Source organism: Pleurodeles waltl, chromosome 8 (assembly GCF_031143425.1).
Source record: "Pleurodeles waltl isolate 20211129_DDA chromosome 8, aPleWal1.hap1.20221129, whole genome shotgun sequence".
In the NCBI taxonomy this organism is placed as follows: domain Eukaryota; kingdom Metazoa; phylum Chordata; class Amphibia; order Caudata; family Salamandridae; genus Pleurodeles; species Pleurodeles waltl.
This window is the reverse complement of record NC_090447.1, coordinates 710,179,654-710,192,618: the sequence shown is the minus strand read 5'-3', so window position 1 is coordinate 710,192,618 and position 12,965 is coordinate 710,179,654.

The following is a 12,965-nucleotide window of genomic DNA, read 5'->3' as shown; positions in this document are numbered from 1 at the left end:
ATGTTCGATACATACATGCAAATGTACTTACCTGCAACAAGATCCTTTTGGCCCTAGAAATAAAGTAACAAATTCTATTTTTCCAATATAACCACATTGGCCTGGAATTAGTCATTGAGTGTGTGCCTCATTTATTGACTGTGTCTGTGTACAACAAATGCTCTGCACTACCCTCTGATAAGCCGAACTGCTCGACCACACTACCACAAAAAAGAGCATTAGTAATATTATTACTTTAGCCTCTGTTAAGCCTCTGGCGAACCCATGGACTCTGTGCACACTATATCTCATTTTGATATAGTATATACAGAGCCAGCTTCCTACATCAACTAAAAGATATAAAAGAAGCATCAAAGATGGTCTATGGGTGAAAATTGCAGAATGCATCTGCAAAGGAGCAGCAGAGAAATCTGAAAAGATATGGGAGGATGGATAAAAGGAGAAGTTACAAAATAGCAATTAATGTTTCAGAATGAAAAGATAGAATAGACTCGGAAAAAGAATATAACAGTGGATTTCATACACAAATGTGAATTGCTTGTGTGTAGTCGACTACTTCAAATTCAAACGTCCCTAAAACACTCTATATATTTCGAAATAAGTAGAGGCAAAATGGTCAAAAACAATGTATTCCTGGCAATGAAACATGGCGGTCGCTCCTTAAATGAGCTCCGACTGCCCGGTAGCGAGCACGTTTTAAATCCGAAGGAAATCATGCTGAGCTGAGCACAGAGCAAATGTGCACATTGATGGATGGTGCCTGCCACCTGTTTCTGTCCCCAGAGTGGCAGATGAGTGGAGGACCCCTGGTCTGGCCCGCGCTCAGGGACTCACATCCTTGTGGTTGCTGATGGGGCCCACGAGCAGAGTTGCGGCACTGGGTTTGAGTTGCAGCGTCCCGCAAGCAGTGCATGTGGACTCACCCTGACACTCTTTCAAAGCCCTTCTCTGGAGGTTTAGTGTGAAGACGGTGGCTGCTTGAGCAGGCTGCAGCCCAGGATCTGTTGGGCACTGCTGTTTGTCCAGAGACATCTGGCAACTGCAGCAGCTTGTGGAGGCTGCAACCAGCGCTCAGCAGTTGAGTCAGACCATGATGGCAACAGACCTCTGCTGCCTTCACTGTGCCTGCGCTCCTCCCCCAATCACTTCCCGTTCAGCTACCAGAGGGTGGCGGATAAGGTCATCACTCTGTGGAGAGCCTCCACTGCAGCTCCTTTGCTGCCTGTTACCCCCACTGAGGCCGGGGTGCTGCACATTGAATAAAGGCCTTGTTGGATCTTAGCTCATCCTCAAAGGCAAGCCCCTGAAGCCTCCATCTGCTCCTGCCCCTTTGATAAGTGGAAGCTGGTCCTCCTTTAGCGCTCCTAATTATGTGGGAGGACAAACCACCCTAGCCCTCTGTGCAGGGCAGAATTGACATATATACTAAGCCCATGTCTTTTGCTGAGCTCCCACCTCTCTCTGCTTATGCCCAGGTGGTGTCTCCCCCAACCCCAGAGGGGAAGATTGTGGAGCTCTGGTTTGATCTCTCCCTGATCCGCCAGGACCTGCGCAATATGGTGGATAAGGTGGCTGACCACACGACCCAGCTATCCATCACAGAGGGTTCCCTTCAGTCCTGCCAATCTGAGGTGATAACTTTGCGCCACACGGTGGGCCTGATGGAGGCGTGGATGCAGGATACGTATGGGTACTCTAGAAGAAACAATATTCATATTGTAGGCTTTCTGGAGGGAGTGGAGAGCCCAGGCATCGCCACCTATATCACCACTTGGCCTTAGTCATGGATACCCAAGGACGCAGTGTCCCATTGCTTCATTGTGAGCCATGCCCATAGGTCTCTGGTTGCCAAACCCTTGCCAAGGATCCCATTGAGGCCCATCATTACCCACCTATTGAACTTCGCCGACCAAGACGCCATCCTCCGGGTTTCCCACTTGTGTGACTCCTTACTCTGTGACTTCATCAGGGTTATCAAGTTCCCAGACTACACTCTGCATGTCCAATATCAACGTCGCTCCTTTCAGGGTGTGAAACAAGAACTCCCAGCCTTGGAAGTGCAATAGATTAACTCTCCCTGGTGCGCTTCAAAGCATTATTTGGGTGTAAATCTTAATTTTTCGATACCCTAGGTGTGGCCTGGGAGTGATTGGAGGAGAGGCTTTGTATGGATCAGGGAGATGCCCCATCTAGGGTGGAGGTTCTCAGAAATCTGGATACTCCTCTGGAGAAAAGAAGATTGCAGTCTCACCACCAGCAGCTGCTCTATAAGCGTGGCTCCCATTGATTTAAGACAATGGTCACCCAGGCTCATCAGGATGGGGTTGGAACAGCCAGTTGTTTGTCCTTGGTCCCAGAATCCGATTCAGACTCGGGCCCGCCCAGCTCTGTATACTTGCCAGTCACTGTGTCTTGTTGATGCCATCCCATGTTGTCTTGTGCGCCACTTTCATTTGCACAGATGATGGTGATGACGATTGTTGAATACCAGTTGTTTTTTCTTCTAGGCTGCTACTCAGCCATCTTGCCTACCCATTGCCTTCTGTGTACGATGTTCAGTAATGCATTAGTACTGTTTTTCTTTACAGTCGTGTTTATTGGATGCGGGGTTGGCCAAATGGGTTTGTCTGTGGGCTACCTACTCACACTCCCCAGTTTATGGGTGGGGATTTAGTTGGGTTCAGTTTTGTGTGACAGTCAGAGAGGGACTCTCTCTCCAGTGTGCCCTGTTGGCGGCATCCTGGCGTTCGTGCTTCGACTGGTACTGGTACTGGCCGGTCCTGACTTCCTGCTTTTGCTAGAAATCCTCTTACTGGGTAGCAAATACCCCTTCTTGGCCTGACTAGGATTTGAACTGGTGTTCCATTCTGGATTTCACAGGGGATCCAGGTGGGTAGGTGTACTTATCAGAAGGCATGTACTGTATCATTGTCTCTAGATCTGGCATGATGCCCAGGGCTGACACATCACGATCTCTGGTCTTCTTAAAAGCAGAACCTTCTTCCTTGTCAATGTGTTTGCAATCCGCTAACAGCAGCGCTTTTACACTCCATACGTGCCATGAAGGTGGCGCTCTCTGTGGGGCCCTGAGTGCTTGGCGGGGACATGAAATGTGTGGTCTCATCCCGGCTGGACCAGTCGTCCTGGGATCTTGAAGTGTTCTTGACACAGACACCTGTAACTCATTTTATCAACATTATAGGTTTAATAGATGCTTAGCATTTTTGTCACCTCACAGAACAGGGGTATACATTCTTCTCTGGTCCATAAGACCTTTTCTTGCCTGGACTATTTCCTCCTCCCCAGGGCGCTATGGTATAACATCAGCGTGGTACGCATTGGACCTCGGGATTTGTCAGATCACTCCCAAGCGGAGTTTCAGTTGGAGGTGGGAGAGGGGAGGGGCCCCCCTCGTTAAGAGATGGAGTACCTGGACTCTGGTGGACACCCAGTTTAAAACAACTCCAAAAGGTGACTCATGACTATCTCCCTCACAATGAGGATTTGGTTCCCTTCCCTGGTGTTTTGTGGGAAAACTGTAAGGCTACCATGAGGGTTTTCATTAACAGGTTTCATGCTGTCCACTGGTGCTGCACAGAGGTCAAGATCGAAGAGTTGGAGGCAAGAATTATTAAACTGGAGGACCAATATCTTGCCTCATCTGATCCAGCGTTTCTCCATGACTCACTCCACACTCCATATTCTGCTCCAAACACAGATGGAGGAAGTGCATCACAACCTGGACAATGATCCAGAGTTGCATTTATCAGTGGGGCCATAAATCTAGCAAAACCCTCCACAAGCTTTGCTCCACTGCTCTCTCAGGAAACCATGGTGTCATTAGTGCCCAGGGACACTGTCACCGGTGACCAGCTGATTATCAAGGCCTTTCCTAACTACTATAAGGAGATTTATTCCCACCATGTCCGCTGACAGCTCCCTCAAAGTGGAGTAGTTCATCTGAGACCTCTCCACCCAAACTCTCTCCTTGCAGGACAGAGAGGCTTTGGAGACAGACATTACGCTGGAGTAATTAGGGGCGGCCCTGATGCAACTCTGGCCTGGGAGGTCACCATGTCTGGATGGCCTTCTGGCTGAATTTTTTAACAGCACTTAGGCACTCACGGGCACCCATTTCTTGGGGTTGTTCCCAGAGGCCCTGAAAGACAAACTGTTACCCCTACCCCTTAGAACAGCAGACATTATAATAATTCTCAAACCTCTACAGCCTTTGGAGAGTTCCAAGTCATACCGCCCGATCTTGTTCTTGAACATAGAAGACAAGGTGTTGGCCAAGGTGCTAGCCAATAGACTGTTAACAGTCATATCTACTCTAGTTCACCCCAATCAATGGGGCGTTATTCATGGCCGCACTTTGAGGCACAACATATGGTGGATGTGGAATGCCATAGCTCTTTCACAGACTCATCATGCCGAAAGTGCACTTTTACAAGTAGACTTTTGCAAAGCTTTCAGTTCCATCTCTTGGTACTTTTTGTTCTCCCTCCTGACTAGATTAAGCTTTGGTCCCCAATCAATTAGTTATGTGAAACTCTTGTACATGGACCTGTTCTCACAGGTCAGGATAGGTGAAGCCACTTCCACACCCTTTCAGGTGGAGTGTGGAATGCGTCAGGGCTGCCTCCTCACCCCGCTCCTATTTTCTTTATCCATCAATCCTCTAGCGAGCTGGATTCTAAATGACGTTCAGTTGTGCAGGTTTGAGTGGGGTCCGGGATGGAGTAGAGGAGAGCATTAACATGTCATCTTTTTCACTGATCCTCAGGAATCAGAAAGCAGGCAGTCCAGATCCTTGATTTCTTCGGGAGGTTCTCGGAATTGCAGGTTCATCCTAGTAAGTCCTAAGTGTACGCAGTGACAGGGCATGGAGGGTTTGTTTTGGACATCAGGGCTTTAGATCCTCCCGAGCAGTTCCAATATCTGTGAGTCTTTATCGCCATAGACGAGGCCTGAGCTTGGACTTCTAACATACACCCACAGTTGGATCGGCTGATGGATGATTTAAGACACTGGGCAGCATTGCCCTACTCTCTTCTGGGCAGATCAGCCATCTTAAAAATGGTGGCCCTCCCCGACTTTTGTATCAGCTCCAAAACTTCCCGTTCCCCATGCCACTTTCCTTTTTCTTCCAAGTTGAATCCTTATTGCGGGGCTTACTGTGGGCTTCGAGGCCAGCGCATATTGTCCTTTCTAAGTGCTATGAGTCCATTTTTGATGGTGAAATTGCCACTCCATATGTGAGATCCTACTATAGGGTGGTGCAGAACACTGTCCTCAATGAATGGTCATTTGGGGGCTTTTCTGATCCTGCCTATATATCCGAGGAGTGGGAGTGGCTCACAGACCTACCGCTACATCTGCTCTATGCAGGTCTGATCCCTCAAGCGCTCGCCTCAACGACTGGAATGGTAGTGGAGATGTGAAGGATGGTGAATAGATCCATGGGATGGGAGGACCGTCGCACTGAGAAAACAGTCCTTTGTTAGGTGGCTGGATTGCAGTTGTTCTATTACTGGGACCTCTTAGGTATCTCTAGATCGGGAGATGTTCTTGATGGGGCTTTAATTAAATCCTTTGCCGCCCCTCAAGATGAGTTTTAACTCCATCTGTCCCAATTTTACAAATAGCTTCATAACACGCTCAAGCCCTGGATAATTCTAATATATTAACCATTTTGTGGATATGCCTCTTATGATTATTATTTTTATTGTATTGTTTTTCTTATTATGGCCAAGAAATGTTTGGAAAAAAAGAATGTATTCCTGTGTGTCTTCAGGCAATGATCACAGTTAAGCTTGTATAGGAGAGTGTGCAGCTGTGTGAGGAGCTCCATAGGAAATTTAAAAACACATGAAAGCAACAGTGATGCTGGAACTTTTTCAGGAGTCCCAGGCCAATCAGGGCTTCACTTTCAAGACTGTAAGTTTCAGGGCCAGTCATCACTGGTGTCCAGTGTTCAGGGCCAGTCATAACTGTACTTTTGTGCTCAATTACACTTCTTTTGCACTTGACTCTCAGTGCATGATGGACTAGCAGTCAAAGGCTTGCTCAGGGAGGTGGTGTGGGGTCATCGACTCACAACACAACAAACAGCAAATAACAGCTAGTAAGTTGTTGTCCAGCCTGTACATTGGTTTATCAAACAAAAATGTTAGATACTAACCTACTCACTACCTTTACTACCCTTAATAAACAAAGGGACATTTATTGGTACTAATGGTAAAAGTACTCACAAAGATTATAGTGACACTCTTTGAAAGTAAAATGTCTTGGGCCGTAGTCCTATGAGGGGGTGTCAATGATATGATCACAGATACTGGTTATTGCCTTCTGACCACTACCTGCCCCTCGGGGGTCAAGTTCTGTACCTGCTGTTCAGGTAACTTTATGCCGTCTCTTCAACAGGCTGTGCCATTATGGTAGAGTCTGTGGGAGCAAGCCTTATCCAGCCACTATAAAATGCATGGCCCACCCTGCAGAGAGGCTCTAACTCCTTTCCAGCCACTGATGTATATGAAGACTGCCGCTGCCAACAACCTTCCAGATGTCAACACCAGTGCTAGTGTTTTAATGGTGGACAGGAGGCAATGGGATTTGCCACTAGAGTGTTCCTTAAGCCAATTGCAAAAGAACCCCGCTCAAACAAACAAGTTCCCAACCCTAGTCACAACAGCGGCTCTCATCCACCTGGCCTTGACTTTTTCTTTACACTTATGGATTCTTACGAAGCCTCACCACGTCCAGCGGACATTCCTCATCATAGTGCTTCAGCACTTAGGCCCTGATTTATACATTTTTTGCGCTGCACTAGCATCATGTTTTGACGCAAAAGTGGCGCAAACTTACAAAATACAATTGTATTTTGTAATTTTGTGCCGCTTTTGCCTCAAAACATGACGCTAATGCAGCACAAAAAAAGTACAAATCAGGGCCTTGGTGCTACTCTTTCAAATGGACCTTGCTTCTGGTTGGCTACCACTGGGTAAACACGTCCGAGCCCAGATCATATGCTGTATGTCTTGTGCTCTCTGTGTCACAGTAGTGGTAATGGCCCACCAAGCCAGATCCTGAACCCCTTGTAATCTTGCTTCTTCGGAGCAGCATTGTTTTTGTGCTCCTTGTGAGCAGTCAGTCAGCTCTTTGATTCAAAGTTTGATACAGACATCCCGTCTTGGCTGGCCAGTTGGCTCTTCAATAAGTTCTTGTATCGAGCCTAGCAAGGAGAGTTGCCAGTTTTTGCCTCAGCCTGGAGTTCACAAGATTCTCCTGGTCACCCCTAGTGTGAGGCCCCACAGGCTTCTGGTAAGGAAATCTTGGCACTGTGACTGGAAGTTTTTGTCTCATTTTAATGCGTAAGCTGCAGACAGATTTTGTGTATTCCTTTAGTTTAGTTCTCTGCAGTTCTATAAATGGTTCTGTGGAGTTCTGCATCTAAGAAAGTTTCCTCGCAGACTGGTCCAGTCATGGTCTCTTTCAAAAGTGTGAGCTTGGAAGTAGGGTGGCGCTGGGAGTCTCTTCTCAAAAGAAAACCAGTGCAAAGGCACTAAAGTCTCACAATCTCTCTCACTCACCTACATGTTAACTAGTAGTAGTGCTAGGAAAGAACAGGGGAACCTCCCTGAATTCAAAGAGACCTACTGTCTTCTCTCCTAAACACTTTCTGGTCTGAACCACTACAAATATCCAAGAATATATGAAAGGACCATTAGATTCACATCAGATGTATGGGCTCTCACTCTGTGCCCTTCCAGCTTAGGTACCACTGGATTAGAGCACACTCAAAGTGAAAGCGGTGCAACTATGGCCATGAACCACGTATATTTCACCCAAGCATGTGAGTAACATACACTCCCACATGTGATAGTCGTTTCACTCACAAACTGGAAATTGACCTGGTTGTAGGTACTGGCTTACAATTAAAAAAATGAGATTGTAGCAGACCCTCTTCCTAGCAGACCGCAGATAAAAAGTCCTGTCCTACTAACTAAAGTCAGTATCACCGTCACCACTGTCATTCCTCTACAGCCAAGCGAGTTGACAGTACACTCATGTCTGCAAGTATGCAGCAGACAGTGTGCCACCAAACCTCTATTGAGGTGGGAGTCAAAACACAGTATTTTGCTGTGATCGTCTCAGGACAGGTGGCATGCTCTACAAAGTCACGCAGAGTGACCTTTCTCCACCCCAGAAGGTGCCCTTCAAAGAGCTGACACAAACTGGTTTTGAGAGTGAGAATAAGTGATTACGACCAAAGCGAGAAGTTTATCAGTACACGATAAGCAGATTTGCCATCCCCACTTGTCCCTGACAGTCAGAAGAGCTTTGCTAATAAAGTACAAGTTACTTACCTTAGGTAACGAAATGTGTGGTAGAGACATATTCTAGTTGCAGATTCCTTACCTTAGAATTTCCCCCAGGCGTCAGACTGGATCTGGAGATTTTTCTTCGAGCAATACCCTTGCGCATCTGTAGATGGCGTCGGTCGACTCTGCAGGCGTCGTTGGTGTCGTAGTCTCTGTGATGACGTCTGGAGTAGTATATAGACGGCACCTTCGCGCAGTAATGTCACTTTCTTTTAACGCCTTTCCACGCCAAAGCGCAGAGCTGCTAGGAACACTGACATTGGTACCCCAGAGCTAAGGACCTGAAAGGGGAACCTCTGTCCCTATAAATCAGTTTGCAAGTGGGAAGCATGGGTGGACGGTAAGGAATCTGCAACTAGAATATATCTCTACCAGATATTTTGTTACCGAAGGTAAGTAACTTGTACATCTGATAGAGACTTCTAGTTGCAAATTTCTCACCTTAGAATAGATACCCAAGCAATGCCATCCTCGGTGGTTGGCTGTGAACCAAGATGATACTAGGAAGTCCTGCAGGACTGAATGACCAAAGTAGCCGTACCAACGGGCCTGACTGTCCAGGCAGTAGTGTTTAGCAAACATGTGCAGCGATGCCCACATGGCTGCCTGGCAGATATCCAGGACAGGAACTTTGCGTGCTAACGCAGTGGAAGCAGCAGTTGCTCTGGTGGAGTGAGCACACAAGCCCTCAGGGGGTTGCTTCTTGGCCAAAGCAGAGCACATTTTGATGCAAAGAAGCACCCATCGAGAGATGGTACGCTTTTGCACCGCCTTCCCTTTTTTCAAACCCATATACCAAGCAAAGAGTTGATCATCCACCTGGAAATCTTTAGTACGATTAAGATAGAATGCCAACGCTCTTTTTGGGTCCAGACGGTGGAGTCTCTCCTTCTCATGGGAAGGATGTGGGGTGCGTAGAAAGTAGGCAGGGTGATGGACTGGCCTACATGAAAAGGCGTAACCACCATAGGAAGGAAGGAAGCCTTAGTGCTCAACACCACTTTGTCAGGGTGCACAGACAAGTATGGAGGTTTAGATGAAAGGGCTTGAAGCTCACTCACCCTGCCAGCAGAGGCGATAGCAACATGATTGACAGTTTTGAAGGTGAGGAGCCGCAAGGGACAATTATGCATCAGCTCAAAGGGAGAACACATCAAATAAGTAAGGACAAGATTGAGGTCCCACTGAGGCATGATAAATGGAGTGGGAGGAATTAAATGGGTGAGTCCTTTTAGGAATCTACTCACAATAGGAGTTTTAAAAAGTGAGGGCTGGTCAGTTAACCTAAGGAAGGCTTAAATGGCAGATAAATACCCTTTAAGGGAGCCCAAAGCAGAGCCCTGCTGGGCCAAAGAAAGAATGAACAGAAGAACCTTGGATAGAGGGGCAGAGATTGGATCAACATGTTTTGGTATACCATGCCACAAATTTATTCCAACGACAGGCGTATACAGTTTTGGTTGAGGGGCGTCTGGGTGTCAAGATAACATTGCAGACTTTGGGTGGAAGATCAAAAGTCGTCAACTGTCGCCGCTCAATCTCCACGCATGAAGACAGAGGTTAGACAGGTTCAGGTGAAGAGCAGTCCCCTGTTGCTACGACAGAAGATCCGCCTGAAGAGGCAGTCTTAGTGGAGGAATGATGGACATGCTCAATAGCTCCTGATACCAGACTCTCCGTGCCGAGTCCAGCGCCACCAAGACGACTTGGGCCCGGTAGTTCCTGATCTTCCTGAGAACTCTGGACAGAAGTGGTATAGGTGGAAAGGCGTAAAGGAGGCCCGAGTTCCACTCGAGACGAAAAGCGCATCCGAGCGAGTGGCGCTTTGGAATCTCCAATGGCAAAACACCTGACATTGCGCGTTCTCTACGGAGGCGAACAAATCTAACCAAGGCTCTCCCCACTGCTGAAAGAGACCTCGCGCCACCTCTGGATGGAGACGCCATTCGTGATCGACTGTGCATCGAGGGCTGAGTATGTCCGCTCTGGCGTTGAGGGAACCTGCCAGATGTTGAACCATCAGGGTAATGCCCTGATGTTCCAGCCATGTCCAGAGGCGTAGTGCCTCCTGACAAAGGTTCCAGGATCTTACTCCACCCTGTTTGTTGCAGTACCACATGGCAGTAGTATTGTCCTTGAACACCTGCACGACTTTCCCTTTGAGAGAGGGAAGAAATGCTTTAAACGCAAGCCTGATGGCCCGGAGCACCAGAAGATTTATATTGAGCCCACAGTCCGCCGGAGACCAGAGGCCTCTGATCTCTGCCTCTCCCATGTGGCCGCCAACCCAGAAGTGACGCGTCTATCACTATAGAGAGATCTGGTTGGGGAAGGGAGAGTGATCTGCCGTGGACCCAATGCGGATTCGAAAGCCGCCACTGCCGGTCTTTGGCAGTCCCCTCCGAGATCTGGACCATGTCTGAGAGATTCCCCTGATTTTGTGCCCACTGAAACTTCAGGGCCCACTGCAAAACCCGCATATTCCATCTGGCATGTGTTACTAGCAGGATGCAGGAGGCCATGAGGCCCAGCAGCCTCAGAGTCAGTCTCACCAAAACCCTAGACCGAGGCCGAAAGATCGGAATCATAGCCTGAATGTCCTGGGCTCGCTTTTCGGGAGGATAAGCCCGAAACTGCACTGTGTCCAGAACAGCTCCGATGAAAGGGAGGGTCCAAGAGGGAGTCAGGTGTGAGTTCGGCACGTTTATAGTGAACCCCAGCATGTGAAGGAGGTTCATGGTAGTCTGAAGGTGGGAGACGACTTTCTGGGGCAAGTCCGCCTTCAACAGCCAGTCGTCGAAGTAGGGGAAGACTAACACCCCTAACCTGCGCAGATGAGCTGCAACCACCACCATCACTTTTGTGAACACCCGAGGGGCTCTGGTAAGGCCAAAGGGGAGCACAATAAACTGAAAGTGCTCGTGACCTACCACGAATCGTAGGTAACGTCTGTGGGCAGGCAGGATGGGGATGTGTAAATAAGCGTCCTGCAAGCCAACGCTACCATCCAGTCTTCTGGGTCCAAAGCAGACAGAACCTGAGCCAGGGTGAGCATTTTGAATTTCTCCTTTTTGAGGAAGTAGTTCAGGTCCCGAAGGTCTAGGTTTGGACATGAGGCCTAGTCCTTTCTCGGCACCAGAAAGTAGAGGGAACAACAACCACGACCTACTTTGGGCACAGGGACCTTTTCTATGGCTCCCTTGTCCAAGAGACCTGCGACTTCCTGGCGGAGAAGTGCCAAATGATCCTCTGGAAGGTGACTGAAGGATTGTGGCATGGCTGGTGGAGCAGATTTGAAAGGGAGGGCGTTACCCTTTCGAACGATCTGCAAAACCCACCTGTCTGTAGTGATGTATTCTGAGTGGGGTAGGTGATGGCGAATCCTGCCGCCAACTGGATGGGAGTGAAGGGACAGACTAGGAGGGTTTGGAGGCTGCAGCGGGGGCAGAGGTGGACTGGGCAGACCTCTGGTTCCCTTTCCCACGCCCACGTGGTATTCCACGTCCCCGGCCACGCAGAGGCTGGACAGCATGGGTGGCACGGTGGCTGGGTGGAGGACGCGACAGGGAGCCTCTTCAGTGGCCACGAAAGGGGCAAAAAGTGGACTGTGGGGGGCGAGGGGCAGAGGAAAGACCAAGGGACCAAGCCGTAGCCCAGGAATCCTTGAATCGCTCCCAGGCCGAGCCCGCTTTGTCTCCAAAGAGACAGGAGCCATCAAAGGGCATGTCCATGTCTGACTGTTGGACATCCCCAGAAAAACCAGAAGTACGCAACCAGGCATGGTGTCTCAAGGCCACCGTCATAGCAACCAATCTGCCTAGAGAGTCAGTTGTGTCAGAAAAACCAGAAGTACGCAACCAGGCGTGGTATCTCAAGGCCACCGTCATAGCAACCTATCTGCATAGAGAGTCAGTCGTGTCCAGCCCACAACGGATTGTGAATTTTGTTGCATCTCTCCCATCATTCATAACTTGGGAGACGTTAGCATGGGCGTCCTCCGGTATCTGCAGCAGGACTTGCGCTACCGTATCCCACAAAGAGTGGGTATAGCGGCCCAAAAGGCATGTGGTGTTCACAGACCACAGCGGGAGACTAGAGGAAGAAAACAACTTCTTACCAAACCGTTCCAGTCTTTTTGATTCACTGTCCGGTGGTGTGAAGGAAATTTGCCTGAAGAAGAGGAAGCCTGGTCGACAAGACTCTCAGGCATGGGGTGTTGGGACAGGAATTTAGGGTTGTTCGGAGCAGGCTGATGGCTGCGTGCAATAGTCCTATTCACAGGAGCCCTTGTGTTGGGTTTGGACTAAGTACCCAAAAGGACATAGGTGAGGGCTTCATTGAATGGCAGTAGGTTCTGAAATAGAAGCCCCGGGCTGAAGCACCTCCGTCAGAAGATTAGACCTGACCTCTGCAGTAGGAAGCTCAAGGCCAAGGACCTCAGCTGCCCTACTGACCACTATACCATAAGTCGCTTCCTCCCCTGTAGTCACGGTAGGAGGAGACGGCATGCCAGCATCAGGAGAAGTATCCAAACCACTGGGGTAGCCCAATTCCTGAGCCCAGTCCAAAGATTGGTCATTG